At 42.1% G+C, this 12,371-nt stretch overlaps 1 long non-coding RNA gene across 1 annotated transcript in view; it reads left to right on the top strand.

The window, feature by feature from the left end:
* Window positions 1-999: 999 nt before the first annotated feature.
* LOC307024898 overlaps window positions 1,000-12,371 on the top strand; it is a 34,083-nt gene continuing 22,711 nt past the window's right edge. The window contains exon 1 of the long non-coding RNA XR_013804024.1: window positions 1,000-4,220. This is a non-coding gene — a long non-coding RNA (uncharacterized lncRNA). The remainder of the gene's footprint in view (window positions 4,221-12,371) is intronic.

Raw genomic sequence — 12,371 nt, 5'->3', positions numbered from 1 at the left:
GTATCGTTAGGATTTTATCGATACCGATACTGCTTATCGGTATCGGTATTTTTCGATACTCTTATCGACACTTTTCAATAATTTGGTGCTCAAAATTATAGACATGAATACAAGATGTGAAGATTAAACAGTCATTTTATTGTAATTTTCTTGCAGAAATAACTTATAGATTAGCTTCTCAGAAGCAGACAAAAATAAATAAAATTGCTTAAAGGGGCCTGGATCGCCCTATCATGCTTTTTGGGGTTTTCCCTCAGACAGAGGATGAAAAGAGGAATTTTTTTAAACATTTTTTAACATTTGTAAATCAGTCACATCTTCATCCAGACATTTCAAACTGACAACCTAGCTCGGCAAGAGATTCTTAAAACATTGTCCTACAGTGACATCATGCAAAACTGTGATATGAAGAAATTGGTAAAAAGGATAAGATGGCAAAAAAGATAAAGGCGAGTACGTATATTATTCTGGATTGTACTTTTAAATCATCACAAAATAAATGATGTGCTGAACTGAAACACGTCAAAATGTGTCTGAAGGTTTAAACATAGAACAAAGTATTTGAGCTTAAAATATGTAAATCCCTAGTAAACGACCAACAATTGCTGAACCATACATCGAAACGTTGACCTTTAACAACATTTAAATGCAGTTTTCCAATTCACAATGACATCTGTAAGTTGAACTGGTTTATAAAGCACTCAATTAAAGGCCAAATTATTATAGGTGTAGGAGCTCACATTAATACACTGTCAGTGTTAATAAACTAAAAAAAGACAAGGCGATGTGCCTGCAAGACTGCACTCAGGTAAACAAAACATATTACCCGTGCGCAGCAGCAGCAGCAGCTAACCTGCCTGCGAGCCTTTGCTCAGGCCACATTTGCACACGGCGCGGGCGAAGCCCGCTAGCACTATTAGCACTAACAGTATCGCGAGCAGCCACATTGTTCCGGCAGCTACCAGAGGAAACATTCAAATGAGTCCTGAGACTATTTAATCAAATCTGGAGAAACGGAGTCTTACCAATGAGTTGGAAAACGGCAGTTATATTGCCATTTAATAAGCCAGGGAAGGATCCTGCTAATCCCAATAATTACAGACCCATAGCATTAACATCACACTTATGTAAATGGATGGAGAAGATGATAGTGCATAGACTATCACACGTCTTAGAACAGAGAGGGTTAATAAGTCATTTTCAGAGTGGTTTTCGTAAAGGAAGATCCACAATAGATGCTTTGATTAGAGTAAGCAATGAGGTGGAAAAGACAGTGAAAATGAAAGAGGTTATGGCAATAGTATATTTTGATATTGAAAAGGCTTATGATTCTATGTGGAGGGATGGGTTGCTCATCAAATTGAGTAGAATGGGTGTTGGAGGGAGAATGTATAACTGGATCATGGCTTTTTTATCAGACAGAACATTCAGAGTTAAAGTAGGGGCAGAGGTTTCAAAAGAGTGCAGTATAGAAAATGGTATTCCTCAAGGGAGTTCAATCAGCCCGATATTATTTAATGTTATGATAAATTACATTTTTAGTAATTTGGATGGATGCATAAAATCTGCACTATATGCAGATGACGGGGCCATATGGATACGGGGAAGAAATGTTCCATATGTGTTTGAAAAAATAGGGAAAGCTATAAAGAAAGTGGAGACGTGGTCATACAACTGGGGTTTCAAGCTGTCAGCAAGCAAATCTTGCTTTATGAAATTTACGAATAAACGCAAGATGGAGACTGAGAAGCTTACATTATATGGAAAGCCGATGAGTGAGGTCAATGAATTTAAATATCTGGGGCTATGGTTAGATAGTAAATATACATGGAAAACTCATATTAAACATTTGGAAACAAAATCCAAAAAAGTGTTGAACCTATTAAGAGCAGTGGCTGGATGTGACTGGGGGGCAGACAAACAGGCATTAATCGACATCTATCGGGCAATTATGAGGACAACACTGGATTATGGGTGTTTAATATATGCAGCAGCAGCACAAACGTCATTACTAAAAATTGATAGGTTACAATATAAAGCGTTACGGTTGTGTATAGGTGCAATTAAGTCAACCCCTACTAATGCAATATTAGTTGAAGCAGGAGAGACTCCATTGGAGCTAAGAAGAGAGAAAATTGCTCTTGCTTATTGGGTCAGGTTAAAAGGAAGTGGGGAAGGAAATATCACAAACAAAATACTACAGGAGTGCTGGGAATATTCTAAGTTTCAGGGGCGTGGGTTTGGATGGACAAATAAAGAAAAAATAAGGACATACGGCATGCATGAGTTAGAGTTTTCACCATCAAATCCATTCAGTAGTGTACCCCCATGGCTCTTGCCAATAGTAAATATAGATGTGAGTATTGTAGAAAAGAAAAGAGAGTGGCAAATAAATGAAGTAGGACTCAAAACAAGTTTGTACCTCAGGAATAATTATCACAATTACCTCAAAATATATACAGATGGTTCTAAAAACAAAGAAGAGTGTGTCGGAATTGGTATATATATCCCAGAATTTAAAGTGTCAATATCAAAAAGAGCATCAGACCAACTTTCAGTGTATACAGCAGAAATGTTGGCAGTAGTAATAGGATTACAGTGGGTGGAAGAGGTCAGACCAGACAGGGTGGTGATATGCACAGATTCATTATCCAGTTTACAAAGCATACAGTCAACAACAACTGCCAGAGAAGACATACTCATAGAAATCAATCATAGCCTGTTAAGACTTCACAGAAGCGGCATAGATCTGCAGTTCTGCTGGGTGCCTGCGCATGAGGGGGTGAAAGGGAACGAGTGTGCTGATAGATTAGCAAAAAGTGCACTACAAAAGGAAATCACATTACCAGTTCAACTTGGAAAAGGAGAAGGAAAAGCAGTTATTAAGAAGAAAGGGATGGAGATCTGGCAGAAAAGGTGGGAGAAAGACCAGAAAGGCAAAGAATACCATCAAGTGCAAAAGACAATTACAATTAATATTTATAAAGAAAGAAACAGAAGGGAGGAAGTAATGATAGCTAGGCTCAGACTAAATCACACTGCATTAAATGGTACGCTGTATGTCATGGGGAAAAGTGACAGTGACAAGTGTGGGAACTGTGGAGTTAGGGAAAATGTGGAACATATTTTATTACATTGTGTCACCTATAGAGTTGAAAGAGGGAAATTAAGGGATACAGTTTTAGAGGCAAAGAGGGAGTGGAATGTAGCGGGTATTCTGGGAACAGAAGGAGAAGGAGTAAGAGCTATCAGAAAAGCACTGTTCACCTTTTTGAGGGAAACTGGGATAGGGAAAAGAATTTAACAGTAGACCATGGATGATTTGTTTTTTGTTTTGTTTTATTTATTTTATTTTATTTTATTTTATGGTTTTCTTTTTGATATGCTGGTTTATTAGAGGACTGACATGATGATACACACTCGTGTACAGTAGGTGGCGGTATGCAACCAAAAGCTGTTTGCGACCCGCCATTAAAAAAGAGAAGAAGAAGAAGAAGAAGAGCAGCCACATTGTTTAGGCTGTCAAATACGCTGCACCGTTTTAGATTAAATGAGTGTCTCGTTTGCAATGCTTCATTAAGTTGCTTGTGTTACCCCCTTTACAAGCAACTAATTGAGTACATAGATTGCACCTTGCACTATCGCCACTCAATCGTTTAAAGTGCACCCAGACCTTCGATCGCTTCGCTCTGTCCGCAATGCCAGCGGGAGTCTCACACACAAGTAATAAGAGCGCTGTTGAGAGGGATAACGAGTGGCATTTACAGTGGCCAATCAGAGGGGTCTCAAACCGGATACATCACACAGGATGACGGTTCACAACCAACCAGAATGGTTTAAAGTTAAACAAAGGAAGTAGACGTAACACATACCCAGCGCCATATAGGCTGTATCTATAGAGCTCCTGCGGATGATGTCACATATGCTGGTCACGTGACGAGAAACGAAGGGGGCAGCCATTTTGGCAGTAATCGCGTCAGTAAATTCATTGGCAGGCACTGGCAGACTGTCGAGGATGGTGGATAACTGCTGTGCACCAGGTTGCACAAATAGGCGTGGGAAGAAGAAAGGTGTATCTTATTATCGCATTCCAAAAGACGCGGAGAGGAGGGAAAAGTGGATCGCAGCGATTAAAAGAGCCAGGAGCCGTCTGAACAAGACTGAAAGATGGGACCCCCCGGCCGTTTGCTTTCGCTTATGCAGTGATCACTTCATATCAGGTGGGTGAAGGAATACAGTACAATGCTACAAAAAGTTTCTGGTCAGTTTAATTTTTACCGAAGTAGAATCTAGCACCCAGTTATTATAGCTAACGGACTCTGTGATGTCCCTTTTTAACTCAACAAGTGTGGCTCTGGTGCAGCCTAGCCAGTTAGCTTGTAGCAAGCTAGTGGTAAACAAACCCGTGTTGAAAATATTCTCTCCCCGAGTCCCGCTGTGCAGTTGCAGTGGGCTCCCAGCACAACACCGTCGTTCCTGACCACCACCCATGGCTTTAGTTGACTTTCATTAAGCCTTTGGGCGTGATTAACGTATATATGAAATTCAAAAATAGATAAATAAAGGTTAAAAACGCCAGCCACTTTGGTTGAGTACGTTCAAAAATACAAACTAGTTTCAGACGCACTGCAGTAGCTATCCAAGCTAATAAACAAACATGCTAACGTGACACTGCCGTAGCTAGACAAGCTAATAAACAAACAATGCTAACGTGACACTGCCTATCAAACTGGAATAATTTAATACTTACCCTTGCAGTGATGATGCCGAAGTTTTTGGATGTAAGACTCCACAGTTGAATGTTGTTTACGAAGCCGGACTGACACCATTTGTAAGCCTCCAAGCTTTTGTAAGCTCTGAGGGAGTCTCCTGAGTACACTGATGGAAAGCTTACAAGATAGCTGTGGATGTCCGCGTAGCGCAAGTCGGGTACATCGTCTTCAGAGCAGGAGGTTATGCTCTTGAAAAGCACACCGGGTGCATTATATGGGTCGCTTATATTTAATCTTTCTAATTTTGTACTATAAAGCCGAATTTCACTTGAATTAAAATGAGATGTATACTCGCACGGTAGGAAAACGCTGGCGCCGGTCGTCATGTTTACTGCCAAAATGGTGGCTGATAACCAAAAGTCACGTGACCGCAGGAGCTCTATATGTATGTATCTATCTATATGGCGCTGCACATACCGATCAAGCGGCAAACTCTGTGGAAGAGCCGGGACGCCAATACGGAAGTGGCACACACTGCAGTTCATATATTGGCCGATAGGGACTGACTGCAGAAAGGACCAATTTCCATAGACCCCAATGTTAAAATGCCCAACTTTACAGCAGAAAAAAACACGTTTCTACCCATAGATGCAAAAAATATTATGATGATTATAGTTAGATTCCACCTTCATGATTATGGATCTGTGAGTGAATTGTTTTCTAACACGACCCTTTTATTTATATTAGGTCTTAAAGTTTTTGCATACATTAGGGCGTGGTCACATTGAGTGACGGCTCTGTGAAGTGACTGCTGCTGTTAGCTTCTTGTCTCTCTGCTAGCTGCTCCGTGAAGCTACAGGCACTCTGCCTGTTCAGATCATCCAGGGAACACAACTTGCCCCCGGCCATGTTTGTTTGTTCTTCATGATTATATATCGGGCTATCGCTCTGCGGTTGAAACAGACGGTGCATGAATGCGGTTTTGCGGTAAGTGAAATTCGAGTACTTATTTATGTGTTAATGATTTTAATCAGCTACGTAATTAATGTTACGGCTTGGGTTAGCGTGTAAGCGAGTGGTAGCTAGGTCGGTGCTAACGAGGCTAATAGTAGCCTCCAAGTTAAAATCATAGACTATATTTATAAAGGTTAAAACGAAATAGACAAGTGTTAAGCGTTAAGTGGGATAATACTGTTGAACAAACGGCTTCTGTTTGAGGTTGATAAAATAAGGTCATCCTTGTAACTTAGAGATATTTTATTATGTAGGTAGGAACTGTATGCATCGCTAAGGTTAATTTAAATTGGCTATGCTCAATTATGTAGACAAGCTAATGTCGAAGTAGTGTATGTGAAATCAACCTCACAACAAGATGTGTGTATATTACAATTATTAATGTCATATTTCAAGATGATTACTTAGATATTACAATATGGTTGGTTGAGCTGGAGTTCATTATTGAGCTTACACGTTAACATCACAGTCATCTGAAGAACAAACCCAAACCTTGTTGTTTTTATGAATTGCATTACCAAATTGGTATCAAATAAACAGCAAGCATTGGTAACACAACTTCCAAAGTTACAGTAAAATAAAAAGGACCCTGACTCGGACAATACACAATCCAACATGTTCAACAGAAGAGAATCAGTTATATTGTTTGTACACATGGTACTTTACATATATCTGTTTGTTTAAGGTGTCCAGGTGATGCAGACAGGCTGGACCAGAAAGGGAGAGACAGAACTGGACTCCTCACAGCAGTGAACTTCAGCACAGGTACAAATACTATTTTTTTCATACTGTACAAAGAATCAAGAAAGTATTGACTTTAATACACTGATATACATTCCATTAAACAATACTAGATCACCTACACACCAGTGAAGTTGAGGGTTTTTTCTGTGCAAAAAGTTACATTTAGATGTTAACAAGCAATATGATTTTGTCAGCTTTCTAATTTAATGTATAAGATATTTAACACATAGTGAGAACTGCTCCTATTTATCTCTCAATATTGTCTGTAAAAAATGTGGTAAAAGTTATTCTTTCAGTGAGACAACAGAGCAAGCTTCTACAGTTGCACTACGTTTTGATAACAGTTAAATATTATTTTTATAATAACATATATTTCAATGTTGATGAACTTCATACTTTTCATTCATAATCTGATTGTCTTTGTAGCTCACTGTTGAAATAAAAAAAAAACATTACAATTACAAAATAATTATATCTACAGCACCTAAACACACAAACACAGCGCCTTCATAAATAACACACTTGTTCTGCAATAATATGTTTTATGTTTCCTGTAATTTTTGTTAGGAAAGGACATGCCTGAAAGACACGACATTTTCTCCTTCTCTGAGGTTCAAGAAGACGTCCAAGAGGAAAATTAAAAGCTGATGCTATGAGATTTTAAGACCAGTACACTACTTTTATTTCAAAAACAGTCAGCTGATCGAATGCACCTATTTCCACATCTACACTCCATCAGCTGATTATTTCTATTTGCCTCGCTTTATGAGCTTTACATCACTTGTGCCTTGTACCGCAGAGTTTGCAACGTCACAAATAAACGGGGCCAATCTTCAGTCAGATTTAATCTAACATTTTCAGTAAAAATAATGGACAAAAGGAGTGCAAATACAAATACAATTTATTGAAATGTGAACCAAAAGTTAACCAAACATGTTTTAAATAAAAAGCACATATGGACAGAAGGTGTAAACCTATTAAATGTATAAGTAAACACATTTAGCCAAATAAAGTGACAGACTAGGCCTGTGCAGTTGGTATCAGCTTTGCCCAGCATGGGCTCCTCCATCAGGCCTGGACCTCCTCACAGAGGAAAGACCCTCAGTCCTCTCCAAACCAACAGACAGGACGTCCATCACACGGAGGTCTCTCCCTGAAGTCTCTGCAGCTTTCTGGACACCACGCTGTCTCAATCCGTCCACACTGAATATGAGAGGGGGAAAATGAAAATAACAAAGGCTTTAGACAATAAGAAACATAAAGTTGACTGTTGAGTTGCTCAGTTTTTTTAGATTGTCAATACTATTACTGTATAACTAATATATCAGGTTAAGAAGCACATTCAAATAAAGATTGGTCTTTAAATACATGTTGTCTTTTGAATTGTTTGTCTAAAGTCAAGGATCTAGAACTGGTACTTAGTTTTAATTACATTACATTACATTACATTACATTACATTACATTACATTGCATTTAGCTGACGCTTTTATCCAAAGCGACTTACAATAAGTGCATTCGACCAGGAAGATACAACCTTTAAGAAAACAGAATCATATAAGTACATCAGGTTTCATAGAGCCAAACATTTCAAGTGCTACTCAACTGGCATTTAGAAAGCCAGCCCTTTATTAGTATATAAGTGCTTTGTTAGTAATTCTATCGCTCGAAGTGGAGTCTAAAGAGATGAGTTTTCAGTTTGCGTCGGAAGATGTGTAAGCTATCTGCTGTCCTGATTTCAATGGGGAGCTCATTCCACCATTTTGGAGCCAGGATAGCAAACCCACGTGTTTTTGCTGACGGGAACTTGGGTCCCCCTCGCAGTGCGGGTGCAGCGAGCTGTTTGGCTGATGCAGAGCGGAGTGCACGTGCTGGGGTGTACGGTTTAACCATGTCCTGGATGTAGGAAGGGCCAGATCCATTCACAGCATGGTACGCAAGTACCAGTGTCTTGAAGTGGATTCTAGCAGTTACTGGAAGCCAGTGAAGGGAGCGGAGGAGCGGTGTGGTGTGGGAGAATTTGGGAAGGTTGAAGACCAGACGAGCCGCTGCATTCTGGATGAGCTGCAGAGGTCGGATGGCACATGCAGGTAGACCAGCCAGGAGGGAGTTGCAGTAGTCGAGGCGTGAGATGACGAGAGCCTGGACCAGAATCTGCGCTGATGTCTGGGTCAGCTGGGGACGTATCCTCCTGATGTTGTAAAGCGTGTATCTGCAGCAGCGGGTTGTAGCAGCGATGTTTGCAGTGAAGGACAATTTGTTATCTAGGACCACACCCAGATTCCTTGCAGTCTGAGTCGGGGAAACAACAGAGGTGCCGATGTTGATTGTTAGGTCAAGAGTGGGACAATCTTTTCCCGGAAGGAAGAGCAGTTCAGTCTTGTCAAGGTTGAGCTTGAGGTGATGAGCAGACATCCACCGAGAGATGTCTGCTAGGCAAGCAGAGATGCGTGCGACGACCTGGGTCTCTGAGCGGGGAAAGGACAGAATTAGTTGGGTGTCGTCAGCGTAGCAGTGGTATGAAAAACCATGCGGGCTAATGACAGACCCGAGCGAGTTTGTGTACAGGGAGAAGAGGAGGGGACCAAGAACCGAGCCCTGAGGGACCCCTGTAGTTAATTGACAAGGGTCGGACTCGGACCCTCTCCAAGTAACCCTGTAGGTGCGGTCGTTGAGGTATGAGGTGAGGAGGGAAAGTGCAGTGCCTGAAACACCAAGTTCTTGGAGAGTGCGAAGGAGGATCCGATGGTTCACTGTGTCGAATGCAGCAGACAGGTCCAGAAGGATGATGACAGAGGAGAGGGAGGCTGCTTTAGCAGTGTGCAGTTCATCAGAGACAGCAAGGAGAGCAGTTTCTGTTGAGTGACCTGCCTTGAAACCAGACTGGTGCGGATCCAGAAGGTTGTTCTGATGGAGATAACAGGAGAGTTGTTTAAAGACAGCGCGTTCAAGTGTTTTAGACAGGAACGGGAGGAGAGAGACGGGCCTGTAGTTAATAACATCAGACGGATTGAGAGTGGGTTTCTTAAGGAGAGGGTTTACTCTTGCCTCCTTGAGACTGTTTGGAAAGTGACCAGAAGTTAGAGAAGTGTTGATGAAATGGGTGAGAAATGGTAGAATATCAGGAGCGATAGTCTGAAGGAGGTTTGAGGGGATAGGGTCCAGAGAACAGGTGGTAGGACGGGCAGAGGTAACGAGGGTAAGAACCTCACTTGGAGAGAGAGGGGAGAAGGAGGTCAGTGTGTGGGTGAAGGGAGGGTCTGGTGACCCAGCGGTGAGTAAAGGTGAGTCAGAAAAGGAAGAGCGAATATCATCAACCTTTTTTTCAAAGTGGTTAACAAAGTCGCTTGACAGAAGGGAGGAGGGGGGAGGTGCTTTGGGAGGGTCCAAGAGGGTGGAGAAGATAGAAAATAGTTTTTTGGGATTGGAATAGGAAGATTGGATCTTATCTTGAAAGAAAGTGCTTTTTGCCTGAGAGATGGAAGCAGAGAAAGAGGAGAGGAGAGCCTGATAGGTTAGGAGGTCGTCATGGTGTTTGGATTTCCACCATTTCCGCTCTGCTGCCCGAAGGATGGTTCTATTAGCACGCAGTGCGTCATTTAGCCAGGGAGCAGGAGGGGACTGACGAGCCGGCCGAGATGTGAGAGGACAGAGAGAGTCCAGAGAGGATGAGAGAGTTGAGAGGAGAGTTTTTGCAGCAGTGTTTGGAGGCAGGAGTTGGAACGAGTCAGAGGAAGGGAGGGCTGAGAGCACCGATGAGGCAAAGGTAGAGGGGGAGAGGGAACGGAGGTTACGGCGGACAGGGGCAGAGTTAGAAGAGATTAGGTTGTTATGTTTGGAAAGGGGTAGAGAGAATGAAATGAAGAAGTGATCGGATGTGTGGAGCGGGTTTACAGAGAGGTTAGAAGTAGAGCAGTTCCTTGAGAATATGAGATCAAGGACATTGCCAGCTTTATGAGTTGGTGGGGATGGAGACAGTGAGAAAGCAAAGGTGGTTAACAGAGCTGTTAGTTCAGATATCTTCCCTGTCTGGAGGTTGAAATCTCCGAGAAGTACAGCGGGAGGGCCAGTTTCAGGGATGTGTGAGAGGAGATTATCTAATTCCTCCAAGAAGTCCCCCAAGGCGCCTGGTGGACGGTAGAGAACAACAATGGTTAATTGTATAGGATGGGTTACTGTGACGGCATGGAATTCAAAGGTAGAAGGAGTGAAATTAGGTAGCTTGAAGAGGGAAAAGCTCCATTTGGGAGAGAGCAGGAGACCAGTGCCACCTCCTCTGCCAGAGGGTCTGGGTGTATGGGAGAAGGAATATGCTGTGGAGAGAGCTGCTGGGGTGGATGTGTTGGATGGAGTGATCCAGGTCTCCGTGAGAGCAAGGAAATCCAGAGACTGCAGGGAAGCGTAGCCAGAGATGAAGTCAGCCTTAGGGACAGCTGACTGGCAGTTCCACAGGCCCCCTGAAACGAGATGTTGGATCTCAGTGGAGCATGTGGGATAGACGAGAGCAGGCCAGTGAAATCGATTAGGAGAAACACGGGGCCAGTGATAATTGCGAGAAGACACATGAACAGGAATGCAGAAAATACACATGATTATAGCATGAGGGGCTAGAGAACCCAAGAGAATTGAATAAAACTAAATAACACCAGCGATACTTGGCGCAATCAGAGTAGGATTTGCTTCCTCTTTGCCTCCCACGTGACTCCCACAGGACTCTTAATGTCTTTGTCAGTCTTCGTCTGGCTGACGCTGAAGCTGACGCTCCAGGAAAACGCAACCTAAGATGGATACCTGATTGCTCAGTTCTCACAGCTTTGGGGGCACGCCGCTGTAATTAGTTAACTATTTTCTGCTGATGGGCGACAGCAGAGTCTTCCTACCTCGTGGAATGCACACTTGAGGGGCGTGACTCACTGAGACCTGAGTTACAGCTGCTGGACTTTGAGCAGATCTGAGATTTTAAAATCTCTCAGAAATCGCCGTTTTAGCTACAATAACTACAGAACAATTATACAGAGTAGAATAAATGAAACAGAGAAGTCTATTTAAACAAGAATATAACTTACAGTGATTGCTGAGTCAGTATCGATAGTGTCCTCCCCGAGTCTGGATGCACACTCAGTTATTCTGATTTGAAATGCGCTATTTAAAATGTTTTTCGGCTGGGAAGCGTTTTGCACTTCACGCAATCAGCAGAGTCTTCCTACCTCGTGGAATGCACACTTGAGGGGCGTGACTCACTGAGACCTGAGTTACAGCTGCTGGACTTTGAGCAGATCTGAGATTTTAAAATCTCTCAGAAATCGCCGTTTTAGCTACAATAACTACAGAACAATTATACAGAGTAGAATAAATGAAACAGAGAAGTCTATTTAAACAAGAATATAACTTACAGTGATTGCTGAGTCAGTATCGATAGTGTCCTCCCCGAGTCTGGATGCACACTCAGTTATTCTGATTTGAAATGCGCTATTTAAAATATTTTTCGGCTGGGAAGCGTTTTGCACTTCACGCAATCAGCAGAGTCTTCCTACCTCGTGGAATGCACACTTGAGGGGCGTGACTCACTGAGACCTGAGTTACAGCTGCTGGACTTTGAGCAGATCTGAGATTTTAAAATCTCTCAGAAATCGCCGTTTTAGCTACAATAACTACAGAACAATTATACAGAGTAGAATAAATGAAACAGAGAAGTCTATTTAAACAAGAATATAACTTACAGTGATTGCTGAGTCAGTATCGATAGTGTCCTCCCCGAGTCTGGATGCACACTCAGTTATTCTGATTTGAAATGCGCTATTTAAAATGTTTTTCGGCTGGGAAGCGTTTTGCACTTCACGCAATCAGCAGAGTCTTCCTACCTCGTGGAATGCACACTTGAGGGGCGTGACTCACTGAGACCT

This window comes from Notothenia rossii (genome assembly GCF_949606895.1).
Source record: "Notothenia rossii genome assembly, chromosome: 11".
In the NCBI taxonomy this organism is placed as follows: domain Eukaryota; kingdom Metazoa; phylum Chordata; class Actinopteri; order Perciformes; family Nototheniidae; genus Notothenia; species Notothenia rossii.
The sequence above is the reverse complement of the archived record's forward strand: the minus strand, read 5'-3'. Positions and strand labels throughout refer to the sequence as shown.